The 18,779-nt window shown below is 40.9% G+C and overlaps 1 non-coding gene across 1 annotated transcript; it reads left to right on the top strand.

Moving 5' to 3' along the window:
• The first annotated feature begins 3,827 nt into the window (after window positions 1–3,827).
• On the top strand, window positions 3,828–3,931 carry LOC122115111. The gene has a single exon (XR_006148714.1). It is a non-coding gene; the product is annotated as a U6 spliceosomal RNA (small nuclear RNA).
• The last annotated feature ends 14,848 nt before the right edge of the window (window positions 3,932–18,779 follow it).

The raw sequence follows: 18,779 nt of genomic DNA on the forward strand, positions 1-18,779 counted from the left end.
AAGGTCAGATAAGTTGATGGTAGGCGAAATGAACTCCAAGATAAGGATTCAAATGGTTTTTTTTTCTTGCAATTGTTTCTAACATACTTATGAGATGATTTCTTTGTTGCTTTGTATGTCCCTCCCCCATGGTATAACCCCTGCTTTCATTGTATTTGAGGTTGATATAATTTGTGGAGGGGTAGGGCAAAAACAAACTGTTTATATAAGGTACAGCTGGACCCATTGCAATAATAAGATGTACAAGATGTTACGTCAAAAAATCAACTTTACAATTTGGCTGGGAGGTGGATTAGGAGGGGGGGGGTGATTTGAAGGGATTCAAAGGGGAAACAAAGGAGCAGGCAACAATGCTTGATAAGAAATATACTCATGAATGTTGAATGAAGACTGCGGAAATGAAGCTGGAGGCTATCAATTTTTCGCATAGATAGCAGTTTAGTGTTCCAGTGAACAGTCCTAGCCTAGAGAATCACACCAAGTGTGCGAACACTGTACAGAGAGTTTGCCAGAGAGGAAAAATCCAGGCAGACCTGAGCACTTCCTTGCAGCTGTGGCAAGGCATTGGTGGTGGCGGCCATAGCCACCCTACCTAAACACAGAGAATCCGGGACAAAGGAGCCAGACCCAGGGGCTAGTGGATTCTATTCAACACCAGCAAGAACTGGCAAGGAGCAAATATCTTCATCCTGCAGATCACAGACTAAAGATGACCAGGGAACCAACAACAGCGTGAGTAGAACCCTGACATCCTCACTCCTTCTCAGGAAGCAGAGGGGGGAAGTCCACCTCTCCCCACCCCCAGCACCAGAGATCTCCATTTTTGATACTGAAAAAGGCCCGGCTGAGGAGCTAGCAACAACTCAGGCCTTGAATGAAAACTGGAGTCATTTAGCAGGTCACAGGAAGCTGACCTGACATTCCAGGCTTAGCTCAACCCAAGGGAAAGTCACCAAGCACAAGCAGAGGATCCGTGGCCCCCACAGGTGTGGCTTTCTTCTGGGTAAACAGAGCCAGAGGCTGCTCCTCCCTACAGCAGCCTAGAAAAACAATTGAAATTCAGTATACATAAACCCTGAGAATGGCTCTAGGCTGGGCTTTGTGAGTATATCAGAAGCTATCCCATCAGGGAAAAGCTACTGTTTGGTGAAAGGCCTCAACTCTACCCAGAACCTAGCCTCATCACACCATCTCCAAACTAGAGGAAACAGCCATCTCCTTCTTTGCCATCTCCTTCTTTTGTGATAATCAAAGCAGATCTCCCTCCCACTGAACTAGCGAGGAGGAGGATCACAAAATCCTGGGTAAAGCAGAGCATTTTTCTGCCTGCTCAAACAAACTGACTTAAGTAACCAATCAAGACAGACCAGACAGTAACCACAAGCAGACCTGAGACTCCACCAAGAGATTGGTTAGGACACAAGGGAGATAAAAGATCTTCCCATGCACGCACCACCTTTCCCAATCAAAGAACTCTTTTTTATACCTTTTTTTAATTTTTAAAAGATTTTTAAATTATATTTTAAAAATTGTTTTCTATTAATCTTTTTTGTCCTCACATAATTTTTATTTTAGGTGTGTGTGTGTGTGTGTGTGTGTGTGTGTGTGTGTGTGTGTGTGTGTGTGTGTGTGCCTGTGTGTGTGTGTGTCTGTGTGTGTGTCTGTGTGTGTTTTAATCTCTACTGAGTTTTTGGTCCTGTTTTTCTTTTTTCTTTTTCTCTTCTTTTTTTTTCTTTTTCATTTTTTTCTTCACTTTCTTCTTTTTGGGTGACTTAATTGCTGTTTTGCTCATCCTCAGATACATACCTGTCATCGATTATTAGACCTTATCTCCCTTGTATACATATTTAACCCAGAAATTTATTACTCAATTCAAAACCTCTAAGGCTTAAATTCTTTAATAGTAGTATTATCTCCTCCTACCTATATAATTTTAAGAACTTTTATTTTTTAGCTTTTCTTCTCTCAATATCACTTCTTTACCCTTTCATAATTTTTGTGTTTCACTTTTTATATGTAAAGTTTTGTTTTTCCATTTTCTCTTGTTTTTTTAAGTCTCTCCAATAATTCTTCCCAAGCTATTTCCCTCTCTGAAATTAGGACTTGGCCAAATACACTCTCTTTTTACCTACCACATCCCTCTAATCCTACTTTTCCCCACATTTCTCCCTAAACCTAATAACTTCTCGTTTGCCAAATTCTTCTTTTCTGTTCTTAGCCCATTAGTACATAGTTGTTTAATGTTGAATAGATTGTATCTGTTGAAGTATGGAGGTTCCTCAAAAGACTTCACATAGAGCTCCCCTATGACCCAGCAATCCCAATTTTTGGCATTTACCCAAATGGTAACAAACAAGACCATACTAAAGCTACCAACACAACTGTTTATTGCAGCATTCTTTAAGAGAGCTATGATATGGAACCAATCCAGATGCCCCTCCGCAGATGAATGGATCAAGAAAATGTGGTATATATACACAATGGAATTCTATGCCTCCATCAGAAAGGATGACATTGACCCATTTGTTAAGAACTGGAAATACTTGGATAAAAGTATATTAAGTGAAGAAAGCCAGGCCCAAAGAAACATAGGTCCCATGGTTTCCCTTATTTACAATAACTAATGTATGTCTGAGACAAGCAGAAAAGGTCAGATAAGTTGATTTTACGTGAAATGAACCCCAATATAAATATTCATATATTTTTTTCCTTCTTGCATTTGTTTCAAACATATTCATAAGATGATTGCTTTTTTGTGTTCTATGTCCCTCCCCACGATATAACCCCGGCTTTCATTGTATTTGATATTGATATAGTTTGTGGATGGGAAGGGCAAAAGCAAACCTTTTAAATAGGGATACAGGTGGACCCATTGCAGCAATGAGATGTACAAGTCGTTATGCTGAAATTCGAACTTTACAACTTCGGGCAGTTCGGGGAGCGGGTGGGGTGTGGTGGAAGATATGAAGGGAAGGGGAAACTAAGGAGGAAGTAATAATGCTTGATAAAATATATACTCATTACCTTTCCTCTGTAATTGTAACAACTCTGTATGGTATTTTCATGATAAAAATTTTTTAAAAAGGATATAAAATATTTTGATTTTAAAACATTATATATTTGTATATGTATATATATATGTATGTATATATGTATATATATGAATATACATATATATATGTATATATATGTATATATGTATATATATTCATTACCTTGCCCATTATCCCCTCTGTATGATATTTTCACAATAAATAAATTATCTGAAAAAAATGGTATCAGTCGATAGTGCATATAATTTTATTTTTCACTACAAACATAGAATGTAGTAAAAATTTTCGTAGCAATTACCGTGCACTAGGTTGTGGGCAGATTCTAATGGAAATAATATACTGTGTTTATGTAGAGAATTTGAGCATCCAAAATTTTAATATGCTTGTGGTCCTAAAACCAATACCTTGCTGATATTGAGTGACAAATACAACTTCCTATAAGTACAGAAGTTTTCCTTGTATCTTTTCAATTTATATTTTTATTTTAAAGTTCCTGTGCAGATGGGTTACAGTTACATAAGTAAGGTAATGAGTCCATTTCTTATTGAGCATTGTTACCCCCTCCTTTGTCTTTCCCCTACCATTCCGCCCCTTCATACCTCCCCAAAATGTCACTCCACGCCCCCCCCCCCCGATAGAGTGTCTTGTACATTTCATTGTTACAATGCGGCAACCTGTATCCTTTCCTTGTATTTTAAATGAAGAAATGCTGGCTTGATTTATGCTGATTCTACTGGTGTAGACGCACCTAAAATCACTCGCCAAGTGCAGGAGCACAAAATGAAATGCGTAGCAGAAACATTGGAACATTTCAGAGAAGATTAGCATGGCTCATGCACAAGGATGACAGGCAAATTCCTGAAGCATTCCATACTTTTACAACAGATGCTGGAGGGGATGTGGCCACCAGGGAACCGTACTGCATTCTTGGTGGGAGTATAAAACTTGTTCAACCACTTTGGAAAATAGTATGGAGGTTCCTCAAAAAACTCCACATAGAGCTCCCCTATGACCCAGCAATCCCACTTTGGGACATTTACCCAAATGATCACAAACAAGACCATACTAAAGCTACCAACACAACTGTGGTATATATACACAATGGAATTCTATGCCTCCATCAGAAAGAATAACGTTGCCCCATTTGTTAGTAACTGGAAAGTCTTGGTAAAAATTATATTAAGTGAAGTAAGCCACGTCCAAATTAACATTGGTCCCATGGTTTCCCTAATTTTCAATAACTAATATTTGTCTGGGTTAAGAAGAATAGGTCAAAAGCTATCTGCATATGACCAGATAGGATGATGTTAAGGGACATGAACCCCAAGATAGGGACACAAGTGGTTTTTTTCTTTCTTGCTATTGTTTCTAACGTACATATAATGTGCGATGTGATTTTTTTGTTTCTTTATAGGTTCCTCCCTCCTGCTATAACTCCTGTTTTCACTGTATTTGAAGTTGGTGCACCTACATCTTGTATATACACTCCTCTAATTCGTGGAGGGGAAAGAAAAAAACAAAATTCTTAAATAGGGGTACAGGTTGACACATTGTAACAATGAGATACACAAGACACTATGTTGAAAAATGAACTTTACAATTTAGGTGGGGGAAGAGAGGAGGGTTGTGTACTTGTGGAGGTGGGAGGGAAAGGATTCTAGGGGAAAAATAAAGGAGGAGGTAACAATGTTTTTTAGGAAATGTACTCATTACCTTGCTCACGCAAATGTGACTCCTCTGTACATTAGTTAGCTAATAACTAATATTATGAGGCAGACTGAAATGAGACTCCAGAGAAAGAGTCAGAAAGAAAGATCAGAGAGACTAAAATTGATCACACAAAGATTGGAAAATAGAATTCCTTGTACAACATATAAATCATTGAAAGCCTGCACATGTAAGGACAAGAGAGCAAAGTCCAGAAATGCACATTTTCTTAGAGATCAGCTATTGAATTATCAATGGAAATATTTGTATTCTTAAATACTTGACCACATGTGGGAGAAGGCTGAAGAGAAATAAAATGCCATCACTCTGTTAGGACGTCCAATATCACACTAGGAAGTAATCAATCACTGATTTGTAATAAAAAGAGAAAACAATTATTCCAAATGAAGGTTTCATTTCTTTTCCTGTAACAGTTCTTGATTTAGATGCTAGCAATTACCATACAATTGATCCAGTACCACAGCTGAAATGATATTGACCGCAGTATTCCCACATGAAGGAAAAGAGAAAATTAACAGATATCTGAAGAAATGACTTGAGGATGAAATGTTCTAATAGTGATATCTGAGGTTTTGACACAGGTGAAGAGGTGGATTTTCTTTTCTAAAAATTCCCCATTTTTTAACCTGGTGCCAGTGGCTCACATCTATAATCCTAGCTACTCAGGAAGTTGAGATCTGAGGACTGCTATTCAAAGCCAGCCTGGGCAGGAAAGTCTGTGAGACTCTTATGTCCATTTAACCACCAGAAAACCAGAAGTGTCACTGTGGCTCAAGAGGTAGAGCACTCACCTTGAGTTGAAGAGCTCAGGGACTGTGCCCAAGCCCAGACTTCAAACCCATCGACCAACAACAACAAAAAATCTCCCTTTTCTTGGACTGCCTACATCTTTTCCTATCATTCAACAAAGAAGCCATTTTATCACCCACTAAATTTAAGTCCTATCCTAGCTACTGCTAATAGAATGATTTGGTATCGTTTTTTTTTGTTGTTTGTTTCTTTTTTTGTCCATCCTGCGACTTGAACTCTGGGCTTGGACTCTGTCGTTGTCATCTACAAGACAAGGCGAGTATTCTCCCGCTTGAGCCACAGTGCCACGTCCGGTTTTCTAGCAGTTTATTGGAGATTAGAGGTTCACAGACATTCCTGAAAACGCTGGCTTTGAACAGTGATTCTCAGATCTTAGTCCCCTGAGTAGCTATGATTACTGGCCTGAGTCACCAGCACCCGGCATGTTTTGGTATCTTATGGCAAATGGTTCATATTTGGGGGGAAAAAAAACAACTGTGGTAACATTTTTTCCAGTCCTTAAACTCTGGGCCTGGGCCCTGAACACGGTTATGCCGGTAGCTTTTATGTGAGCTTGTTGGATTACTGCCCATGAGGGGAATTACTGGGTCTTAAAGGAGATCTATGTTTAGTCTTTTCAGGAAACTCAGTACTGCATTCCACAGCATTCTACACCAACAGTGTAATAGAGTTCCCAATTGGCTACATCCATGCCAGCATTTACTATTGATAGCTTCTTGATAAAGGCCATTCTAACTGGGATGAGGAATAATCTGTCTTGTTTACTTGTAGATTTGTGGGCACCTTCTAGCTACTATGAATGAATCCATGAAACCTATATTGCTCAGAGTCTGCATTCCTTTCTCTTTTCTCTTAGTATCATTTTCCCCAACCTTTCATTTTCCTTAAGACTAGTGAAAAGTCATCCTTTCTGATCGATGAATAGAATTCCATTATGTGTGTGTGTGTGTGTGTGTGTGTGTGTGTGTGTGTGTGTCTGTGTGTAAGATGAATATAGGCCCATGAGTTCATTTCTAAGACTTCTGTTTCATCTGTAATTTAGTAGTTCCATACTAAAGTTGAATTGTTTTCTCTACAGAATTGAAGAATATTGTTGGGATATGAGTATTGCATTTTCAATTTTGGGGGGTGAGTATTGCAGTTTTTGCCATGTTATTTTTTTTCAGGCTTCATGATCATATGTATATTATGTTCAGAAAAAACACATTTAGAACAAACAGAAGGAAAAGTGTCTGGCAGTAGTTCCAGAAAATTTACCCTCTTAGGCTGCAGGAAGCCTGTCTCCCCCTAGGCTTTTTTAAACTAGAAATATTCTTTTATATTTAGTTAGAAGAGTTTTCAGATTCAATTCTTTTTAAGAATCCTAACAACTAGGTTATGAATAGCCTTTTATAATTACCAAGTCTATTTTTGCCCTTGGCCTAGGCAAGTTCTACATAAGTCATCCAGCCCCCACCTCATCATTACAGAATGAATGATATTTCCAAATGCCTGAGAAGTTTAGCATGCTTTTATTTTCTTACTTTTTAAAATGGGGCTTGAACCAAGGACCAGGGCATTCTCCCTTTGCTTCTTCACTCAAGACTATAATTCTAACACTGGAGTTACACCTCCACTTATGCTTTCTGGTGGTTAATCAGAAATAAGTTTCCTGAATTTTCCTGCCCCAGCTGGCTTCAAACTATGAGCCTCAGATCTCAGGCTTCTGAGTAGCTAAGATTATAGGCATGAACAACTGATGCTCAGCCTTTGTTTTTTGTTGTTGTTTTTTTTTTTTATTGTGATTAAGTGATTACATAATTTCCCAAATTTCACACTATTGTGGGATCGTGATGCTCAGTTAAACTCACAAACACATTCTATCTTTCCTGGAGCAAATTGTCTATCATGGTCTATAACATTTATGACTTCTATGAGCTTTGCGATACAGTTATTTCTTCCACATTGGGTGGTATGTACATTTCTTTTGTTTTGCATAGCATCAGCTGTTCCCTCTTTCTCATTTGTTCCCTCCCTCCCATTGCTGCCATTAAGTTGCTTAGCTCATTTTGGTCAATGTCCTGTGCAGCTAATTGGTCCCGTTGTTGTATGTTTTTCCCTGATTCCCTCTAGTTCTGTGTCGTCTTCCTGGATCCCCTCCAGTGTACACATATATACCATACATATGATCAGCAGCATGGAGTTATTTAGTTGTGATTCAACCAGATGAGTGGAAGCTCGCTGTTTCTTAAGTCCTGTTAATTTTGTCGTATCACCTAACATTTTGGATTTACCATCCACTTATCAGGGAGACCATGTACCATTTGTCTCTTTGATCTTGGCTTACCTCGCTCAACATGATTTCTTCTAGCTCCATCCATTTCCATGAAAATACCATTATTATTTTGTCCTTTCTAATGTCTGCATAATATTCCATTGTGTATAGATACCACAATTTTTGGATCTATTCATCTGTGGTGGGGCATCTGGGTTGTTTCCATATCCTGGCTATTGTGAACAATGCTGCAATAAACATGGAGGTGCATGTGTCCTTGCATACTGGTTCCTGTTGTTCAGGATAGATGCCTAGAAGTGGTATGACTGGGTCCTATAGGAGGTCAATAATTAGCTTTCTGAGGACCCTCCAGACTGCTTTCCAAAGAGGTTGTATAAGTGTACATTCCCACCAGCAGTGTAATAGGGTTCCTCTTTCTCCGTATCTCCTCCAACATTTGTCGTTGGCTGACTTGTGGGCCATTCTGACTGGGGTAAGGTAGTATCTCAGGGTTGTCTTTATTTGCATTTCCTTCACAACCAGGGATGGTGAACATTTCCTCATGGGTTTCTTTGTCATTTTTATCTCTTCATCTGAGAAGTCTCTCTTTAGTTCCCTTGCCCATCTAGTAATTTGTTTGTTAGTCTTGGGAGAGATCAGTTTCTTGAGTTCCCTGTATATACTGGATATTAACCCCTTGTCTGATATATTGCTGGTAAATATTTTATCCCAATTAGTTGGTTGTCTTTCTAGCACAGTTGTGATAGCTTTAGCTGTTTAGAAGCTTTTTATTTTAAGGTAGTCCCATTTGAAGAGTCTCTCTCCAATTTGCTTTGACCCTGGAACTCTGTGCAGGAAGTTCCTTCCTGTGCCTATAAGTTCAAGTCTCCCTCTTACTCTGTCCTGCAGTAGTTTCACAGATTCAGGTTTGATGGTAAGGTCTTTAATACATTTTGAGTTGATGTTGGTGCATGGTGATAGGCTGGGGCCCAATTTTAGTCTTCTGCATGTGGCCGCCCATTTTTCCCAGCACAAGTGGTTGAAGAGGCTGTGTTTCTTCCATTGTATGTCTTTGGTTCCTTTGTCAAATATCAGCTGACTGTACGCATATAGATTTATTTCTGGATCTTGTATTCTATTCTACTTGTCTTCGGGTCTGTTTTTGTGCCAGTACCATGCAGTCTTTGTTATTATAGTTCTATAGTAGAGTTTGAAGTTCGTCATGGATATCTCTCCCATGTTGTCTTTATTTCCTAGAACTGTTTTGGCTATTCTAGTTCTTTTGTTATTCCATATGAAATTTTGGACTGTTTTCTGTATTTCAGAGAATACATCTTTGGGATTTTAATAGGAATTGCACTGAATTTGTATATAAATTTTTGCAGTATTGCCATTTTCACTATATTAAGTCTGTCTATCCAAGAGCATAGGAAGACTTTCCATTTCCTAGTGTCTTCTGTAATTTTTTTCTTTAACTTTTTATACTTTTCATTAAATAGTTCTTTTACATCTTTGGTTAGGTTAATTCCAAAATATTTAATTTTTCGGGAGGTTATGGTGAATGGGGTTGCTTCCTTTATTTCCTTTTCTGCTTGTACATTGTAAGTGGACAGGAAGGCAACTGATTTTTGTGGGTTGATTTTGTCTCCTGCTTCTTTGCCGAAGTGATATATGATTTCTAGAGTTTGGGAATGGAGTTTTTGGGATATTGAAGGTATAGTATCTTGTCATCTGCAAAAAGGGATAGTTGAACTTCTTCTTCCCCTATGAGGATCCCTTTAATGTCTTTTTCTTGTCTTGTTGTCCTGGATAAAGATTCCAGAACTATGTTGAAGAGGAGTGGAGACAGTGGGAATCCTTGACTTTTTCCGGATTTTAAGAGAATTGGTTGTAGCTTTTCCCCATTAAATATAATATTGGCTATTGGTCTGTAATAAATGGATTTTATTGTTTTAAGAAATGTTCCTTCTATTTCTATTTTCTCTGGAACTTTTACCATGAATGAATGTTGAATATTATCAAAGGCCTTTTCTGCATCTGTGGAGATAATCATGTGATTCTTGACCTTGGCTCTGTTGATGTGTTGGGTACGTGTTTTGATTTTTCCCATGGCATCCTTAATCCTGTTAATATGGGTTTCTTGTCTTCTTTTTTAAATTAAACTTGCCAATGGTCCATCAATTTTATTTATTTTTTTCAAAGAACCAGCTTTTTTGGTTAATTTTGGCTATGATTCTCTGATTTTCTAAGTCATTAATCTCTGCTCTTAGTTTGGTTATCTGGCTCCATCTACTAACTTTAGGTTCCATTTTTTCATGTTTTCTAGCTGTTTTAATTGCAACATGAGATGATTTAAGTGGTCTGTCTCTATTTTCTTGATGTGGGCACTGAGGGCAATAAGTTTGCCCCTCAGGACTGCTTTTGCTGTGTCCCAAAAGTTTCTTTTAGAGGTGTTTTCATTTTCATTGAGTTGTAGGAATTTTTTAATTTCTTCTTTAATCTCTTCCATTACCCAGGCATTGTTTAGAACTGTATTGTTCAATTTCCATGTTTTTGAGTAATTTTTGCAATATACTTTGTTATTGAGAACTAGCTTGATTCCACTGTGGTTAGATAGGATAGAGTGGATTATGTCAATCCCCTTGTATTTGCTTAAATTCCTTGCATGAACTATGATATGGTCTATTTTGGAGAAAGTTCCTTGAGCTGCTGAGAAGAATGTGTACTGTGTTTTTTTAGGGTGAAATACTCAGTAGATGTCAGTTAGTTGCAGTTGAAGTATGGCCTCATTTAATTCAGTAGCTTCTTTGCCAATCCTCTCATTGGCAGACCTGTCCTTTGGGGAGAGTGAGGTGTTAATGTGTCCTAGTATTATCGTATTGGGATCTATTTTATACTGTAAGTTTGAGAGTATTTGCCTAACATGTCTGGGTGCACTAATGTAAGTTGATGGTGGTAATATCCACATCTTTGATTGTTCATTGTATTAATATGTAAAGTCTGTCCTTGTCTTTTTGTATTGATTATAATGAAAAGTTTATTTTGTTAGATATCAGGATTGCTACACCTGCTTTCTTCCTGGGGGAATTTGACTGGTAGATCAGTTTCCAACCGTTCACTCTGAATTTGTTTGTACGTTTGGCTGAGAGGTGGGTCTCCTGAAGGTAACAGTTTGTATGTCTGGCTGAGAGGTGTGTCTCCTGAAGGCAACAGATGGATGATCATGTTTTCTGAGCCAATCTGCAGTTCTTTTTCTTTTGATTGGTGAATTAAGCCCGTTATTATTAAGAGATAGTATAGAGAGATGCATTGTGGTCCCTGTGATTCCCTATTTTCCTAAGGTTTTCTTCTTTCCTTTCCTCCTGTGCTTCCTCAGTTAGACTTCTATTGATGCTTGTCTGGGTCCAGGTCCCTGTTCCTGGTTGCTTTCTTCAGGTTGTGTCCCCCCTCTTAGAATTCTTTGTAATGCTGGCTTAATGTTTATGTATTCATTTAGTTTTTCTTTGCTATTAAAATTTTCAGTTCTCCATCGAATGTGAATGCTAGCTTTGCTGGGTATATCAGTCTGGGTTGGCAGTTATTGGCTGTCAGGGCTCATATGTTATTTTCCCAGGCCTTTCTTGCATTCAGTGTTTCTGTGGAGAGATCTGCAGTGATTCTAATTTTTTTCCCATTGTAGTATAGCTCCTTTTTCATTTTTGTTGCATGCAAGATTGTTTCCTTATTATTCAGATCTACCATTTTTACTATAATGTGTCTAGAAGTGTTTCTCCTGGGATCTTGCTTGCTAGGTGTTCTATAGGCTTCTATTATGTAGGTAAGATGTTCTTTTTTGAGATGGGGAAAACTTTCACTGATTATTTTGTTGAATAGGTGTAACATTCCCTTGCTTTGATATTCCTCACCTTTGTCCATTCCAATTATACAAAGGTTAAATATCTTGAAACTATCTGCTTGCTCTTGAATTTCCCTTTGGCATAATTTAAGTGATTTTTCCACATCTGTCATTTTTTGGTCCAGTTGGTGTATCCTGTCTTCTGTATCTGATACTCTATATTCCATTTCGTTCACTCTGTTAACTGTGGCTTCCATTGTGGTTTGCATGGAAGAAATGGACTCATTTATGGATTCTATGTTCGCTCTCAAAGTACTGATCTCACCTTTTAATGAAGTGTATACTGCCTCTATTTTTGCACTTATATCACTTCTTAGTGAGGTGTGTGCTGTCTCTATTTTTGCGTGTACCTCCTGTTTTAGATCCTGCATCTCTTTTGATAGTTCATCCATGTGATCTTTATTTTTCTGGTCTATTTCTCACTTTATTTCCTGAGTCATTGCCTCTAGAATATTTTGGATGTAGCTTTTGTCTTCCATTCCTGCTTTGCTCCCACTGGGGCTCTCCCCTGGGTGGCTGCTGGCTTTTGGGGATAGCTTGTTATCCTGTGTGTTGATAATCCTTGTAATTTGTCTCTGATTTTCGCATGGAGATTCAGGGAGTATTGGAGACTAACCTGAAAATTTGTTTTGGTCAATAGGTGTCTGTCTTTGCTTGGTTGCTGTTTCTCTGCTGGTGGAGAGGATCTGTACCTGATCTCGGTTCTGTTGGGGGCCGGCCTCCAGCTGCTGGTCTGACCCATATAGGGTTCACAGTTCTCTGTTCTAGATCACTGGCAATTCCTGCCTTTGGAAGAGTTGAGCAGCCCAGATTGCTCCCGTTTGCTCCTACAGGTGCTCTTGGCGAGTTTGGATGTGCTGGATGCACTGTCCCAGATGCTGGAGTTTGTATGGGGTCCTGATATTTTGTTTTGGCGGGTTGTGGGCTTGAACTCTGGGCTTGGGCACTGTCTCTCAGCTCTTCAGCTCAAGGCTGATACCCTACCATTTGAGCCAAAGCACTTCTGGCCCTTTCTGCTTATGTGGTGCTGAAGAATCAGATCCAGGGCCTCATGCACCCAAGACAACTACTATACTGCTGAGCCACTTACCAGCAGAGCTCCTGACTATTATCAGGTGCTGGTGGCTTGTGTTGTCCAATTTCCAGCCTAGAATATATTGGTCGGGTTCTGGTAGGGTTTAGGCTTTTCCTGTCCTGAACCCCCAGGTCTTTGCTGTCACAGATGTGCTTCCCAGGGGATGCAGTTCCCTGTATTTCTCCCCTGAACTTAGGCGTATGCAGCTTCTTACTTCAGTTGGGAGGAGTTGGTTGTGTTGCCCAGGCACCGGATCCCCAGGCCTGGTGCCAGTCCCTGGCCTGGGACATGCCGGTTGGACCTATGCTGCTGTGTATCCTGCCTAGTTTATGCAGCCTGGGGTACTCAAATTTCTTCCACTGTTGGGTTTCTTGACCCAGGGGTGCTGTTCCTGGCTTGGGCATTTAAGCTACCTTCCAGGGGTGCTCTTGCTCTAGCCTGGCGAGCTGAGTGTGCTCCATGGTCTGGTGGAGCTCTAGAACATTTCCCAGTTTTACTGGGTCCTGTGGTCCAGGTGTTGGGATAGGGTGTCTGAGTCAGGGTCTCAGGATTCCCACCAGCTCTGTTCTCTCTTAAGGCATACACTGTCTCCTGTGGGATACTCACCCATGTGCTAATTTTTCTTTCTGTGTGATGTACGTCATTGGTTGCCATTGAAATCAAGAGTTCAGTTGAGGTGGTTGTGGGCTGGGCTGGGCAGTGGTGGCTCTGTGAGTTTCTTTTTTGTCTCTGCCTCGATTGATGCTGTTAGGGTCCAAGCTGCAGGATGGGCCTCTGTCCTCGACCCGAGGGATGGGGGAAGGGCCTCCATGCAGGTTCTGAGTGCTGGGGTTTGTCTCTGTTTGTGTTCTCTGGATCAGCATCAGTTCTTTGCAGGTCTTCTGCCTGGTTTTCTGTGGGCATCCCATGTAGCTCTGGGGCTCCCGCCATGAGGCTGAGTTCCTGGCTCAGAGGTTTCTCTGTTCATTGCGGTCGGCGGGTCTGACACCAGTACCTCAGACCTGCGCAGGTGATCTGCAGGTTCTGAGCACTGCGGTTTGTCTCCAATTGCGTTCTCTGGATCACCACCATTTCCTTGTAGGATTCTGCTCTGGTGTTCTGTGGCTCTGTGTAGCTCTGGAATTCTTTCAGTGGGGCAGAGTCGCTTTGGCAGGATGGAGCCTCTCTGCTAGGATAGAGAGTGAGTTGTGGGGTTGGAATCTTTGTGCAAGCTCTGGGCTTGGAGGTTTCTCCGTTCGTCGTGATCAGCTGGTCCGACAACGGTACCTCAGGCTGCTTCTGCGCGGGTGATCTGCAGACAACCCCCTGTGTCTCGGGGAGTCTGGCAGCCCCTGTCGGGCTGGCTGGCTGTGGTTTGGCGCATTGCTGCATGGCCAGTAGAGATTGGGGAAGGGGTCTTCGTGCTTCTCTGTTCTGAAATTCTTTTTCTCTCTTTTGTTTTCTGCCTCCTGTTTTTCTCTCGGTGTTCATCTTTTTGTTCTTGTCGGTTTCTTGGGGAGATTAAGAGTTGGAACACGACTCTCTTTTTGGTTGGGGAGAGCTGTGGCATTTCCCTACTGCCCCTTGCCATCTTGCTCACCCATCCAATTTTTATATTTTAAAAAATCTATTTCATTATAAAGATGCTATACAGAGCAGTTACATTTACATGAGTAAGTTACAGTTCTAATTGAACATTGTTACGTACTGCAGTTTTTTTTTCTCCCTCTGACTCTTCCCTCCATTTCTCCCACACACATTACATGTAAAGTTAATTTCTGCCATAGTGTCCTGTGAGTATCATTGTTGCAATGGGTCACCTTTTGTACTTCTTTCAGTATTTTGTTATTTCGCTTCCCTTCCCCCAATCAGATAAATGCATATACAGGATGCAGAGTACCAGAATCAAAGACGGGAATTGCCATGGATAAAACCAATAGGAAAATAAAAATGATATAAAGTAAGAAGAAAGAACTAGCTACAGTATATTGGCTACATCAAGCTTGACAACTAAACAAAAGAAGACCTGCTGTTTCTTTGTCTTCATTTCAGTTAGCATCATTTTGTATGGTCACATATACATTCATACCTCCTGAGCTATAATGATCCACTTTCAGGAGTAACAGGCTAATGTTAATAATTTCAAATGAGAGAAATCATAGAGCTCAAGTCGTTTTGCATGTGCTAGGAATTGATACAATGCACCAAAATTACATGCTTTAATAACTACAATGCCAGTTTATCAGTGCAGTATTAGGTGCTCCTTGGCTGGAATCCCTCCTGAGGAAACCTAAGATAGTTGGTGCACCTGTCTTCTGAGCTGGACTGAGGGCCTTGCTGGGCAAACAGTATTTTGATATCCATTCCTGGATTCCACTTACAACTTTTTTTAATAGACCCCCTACAAATCTCTCTCATCCCAATAACAGCCTTCTGGCTGTCAAGTGAGGTTTTCTTTCATATCTCTTAGAGCTCTCCACACCTTTGTCTAGAAGAGCTCTGTTCCAGGGCCCACATTCAGCAGCTTGTTTTGAGAAGAGTAGTAGCTATTTTGCTAGCCAAATATATTCTCTGCCATCTCCTCATCAAATTAGTATTTGGTGTCAGTATGAGTCTGCTCAGAGGGTAGAGCCAGCCTGGGATGGCTTTGAACCATAATCCCCAGAACTAAGTCTCCTGAATAGCTGGGATAACAGGCGTGAGCCACCTGCACCTGGACATCATTTCTTTCTTCCAGGAACATTTCAGGGGGATGGAATAGCACAGCAACCACATACATTTGTTAGCAACTGCCCCAGGGTGAGCCAGATGCTCAGACCAAAACCACTGACCTTGATATTGCCTTTGGTGTCCAACAGGATGTTGTTGGACTTAAGGTTGTCGTGTGTGATTCTGTTTTGGTGTAGGTAGTGAGCAGCACTTAGAACTTGTGTGATGAGCCTCCTGGCTTCATCCTTATAAAGGCGGCACGATATTCAGATCCACCCCAGGAGGTATCCCCTAGTGGCCAGTTCCACGATGAGACATACATACTCTTCCTTCTCCAACACCTGGTACAACCTGATGATGTGTTTGTGCCATACCGTCTTAAAAATGTCCACCTCATTCTTTATCTAATGATGATGACTCTCACTTCCAGGCTATTTTAAATGCCATGTCCTTTTCTGTGACATGGGGATGGGCCACCTTCACTTGTCCATAGGTTCCTTTGTCGATGAGCTCATTCACCTGGTATTTTTTGATGATCTCCTCCTTCAAGAAGATAGAGGATGAATCTTTGTGTTCTTCCATTCTTCCACTATGATGGCAGGTAGCAAGTTTACCTAAAATAAACTTAATAAAATAATGGAAAACCAGAAATAGTAAAAAGAAATACCAAAATCCAAACAACAACCAGTCCCCACAACCAAAAATTCACTTAGCCTTGAATCAGTCCAGCGGGTCATCAGGCAAGAGCTCCCAGCTCTGTTAACTGATATAGGTTGGAGCACAGTGGCTTCCTATATATCCTGCATGGCCTCACACAATGGAGCAATCACAACCAGGCATAGTAATCTCATGGAGGAAATGGACCAATGAGAGTCTGGGCCAGTGAAGTCAAAGAAAAAGTGGACCAATCACAGCCTGCCAGCATTGACATTCTAGCTCAGAGGCCTCAATGACTGTTACTAAGGACTCCAGGTGGGCTTGAGGTTGCTCTGGTCATTATCATGGCATTTTTGAAACCACTAGGACAGTGATCAATATCCTCTGTTTTTCTAGAGGACCACTGCATCTTATAAATTGCTTCTCTACCTAATAGCCTCCATTCTTGATGGTCAACTTATTGTCTGGTTCCAACAATGGCACTGCACAAAGGCCTCCCTCCTTCTCAAGGACAGTTATGTCCTACAACTTCCTCTTGAGAGGACAAGCTGGCTTTGAGCCACAATCCTCACAATTCACCTTCCTGAGTAGTTAGGATTTTAGTTCTGAGCCATTGGAAGGTATTTAGCCCGTCTCTTACATTTGGAGACAGTATATTTGTTAGAACGGTAGATTTCGATATGTCCTTTTAGCACTTTAAATTTCTTGCCCTTGCTGTCTAATAGATAATTTAGTTTACGATGAGAAAGTAGTCATAATATCATTGAAGATCACTTGGGTGTGATGAATTGTATCTCTGCGTTTTGGGAGGATTTCTGTCTTTGTTTAATTCGAACGTGTCTTAGTGTGGTTTTAGGTAATTATGTTAATTTTTTGACCTGCTAGATCCCTGCATAGAAGGGTTCATGCTTTCAATCAAAATTGGGAAGCTATTGGTTATTACTTCTTCAAATACTATGTATTTCTTTTTTTTCCTCTATACATTATACATATATACATTATACATACATATTCAAATTGTATATGTGAATATACTTATATATATATACCTACATATTTGTATTATATATGCCTTTATATACATATATTTATTTTCACATAGCTTCCACTTTTGTGGTTGTTTATGTTAGGATGGTTAGATTGATCCTAGCTACTCCATCAAAGAGTTAGAAGTTTTCCTCTTTAATTCTTGATAAAAATATGCATTTCTTGGCAAAGATATTGAAACACATAAAAAGCACAGCTAGCCCCTCGTCTCCATATCTTTCTAATTTCTTGCCTCTGTCAGGTCTCTGAGCACAGCACCATTACTTATCGGGTTCTTCTAGTGTGTGGGGTGATCTTTTGCAATGTCATGTGCTGCTTCAAAGGCCAACAGGTCTGCACCTGGAAGAGGAGCTGCTCCAAAGTCAGCCTGCATGGGTGTACCTGACTGCCTCTGTCTTGGTGTCAGAGCCCCCGCAGATACTGGGGTGACCTTAGCAGATGTACGTGTGCCAGGATTGCAGATTGGTGACTGCGGAAGGCACAAGCACAGCCTCTTTTTTTACCTATCAGAGGTCTACGGTGGAACCTGGGGGTGTTCCTCTGTTGGAAGCTATGCTTGGAGCACGGCTGGGCGCTGCAGAAGCCTCACTTTGGTCTCACATCTGGGGTACAACAGATGGCAAGGATTTTTCTGGGCTTTTTTCAGAATATATGGGCAGGTTCAAGAGCAGAAGATGCGTTCAGGGAACCCCTAAACACAGGTTGGGCAATGGAGCTGGGAGGGGCAGGGCAGTCCAGGTTGGCAGGGGTCAGATGATGAGCCTATATTAGTAGTCTGCTGGCTTCCAAATGAAAAGCTAGACTTGCTTGCTACACAGAAATATCCCTCTAATAATGGTTGCACCAGAGAGTCCCATGCTGGTCAGGGGAAACTGCTAAAGACTGCAGTAGATGGACCAGGAGCACTTGGTGTTCTCTGTGGGCAATTCAATGCTGGCTCTGGCAGGAGGGATCTGAAGGTTCCTTAACACTGCAGATCCAGGGAAGCCAGAGCCCAAGCAGACACCAGGGTTTGCCAGCTGGGCACTGGGCAGGTTGGTAGGTGAAACCTTGCTGGATGGCTTTGCAGAGTCCTCAACCTGGCCCACCTGCCAGCACAATTTCCTGCCTAGAATCTCCTCAACTGTAGAACTTGGAGGCAGCAGTTCTTCCAAATTGGACATGCAGTGTCCAGCTTTCTAGAGGCTGATGTGGTCAGGCCAGTCTGGAGGAGTGGCAGGCCTCCTGCTGGGGGAAACAGATGTCCCTTCCAAGACATCTTGGGAAAGGTATGCCCCTGGAAGTGGACTCATGGAAAGGCTGGTCTGTCCTGCTCAAAGAGAACACCTCCAGTTTGTTTGAATGTTTGATTGGGTTGGGGGGTCTCCCCTTGGCGGCAGTGATATTAGGAGACTGTATTGGTGAGATTATCTCAAAATTAAACCAACTGTTGATCAAGCAAAAGAGTAAGGCTTGCTTAACTGCCCGTGGTTGGTGGAGTTGAGGTCATGGCTGCTTTTGCCTTGAATGTCCTCAAAGATTTGTCACCAGAAGAAAAATGACTGGATGCTGGCATGAAATCCAATGTTTTTA

Source organism: Dipodomys spectabilis, unplaced genomic scaffold (assembly GCF_019054845.1).
Source record: "Dipodomys spectabilis isolate Male_0828 unplaced genomic scaffold, ASM1905484v1 ptg000116l, whole genome shotgun sequence".
Taxonomy (NCBI): Eukaryota; Metazoa; Chordata; class Mammalia; order Rodentia; family Heteromyidae; genus Dipodomys; species Dipodomys spectabilis.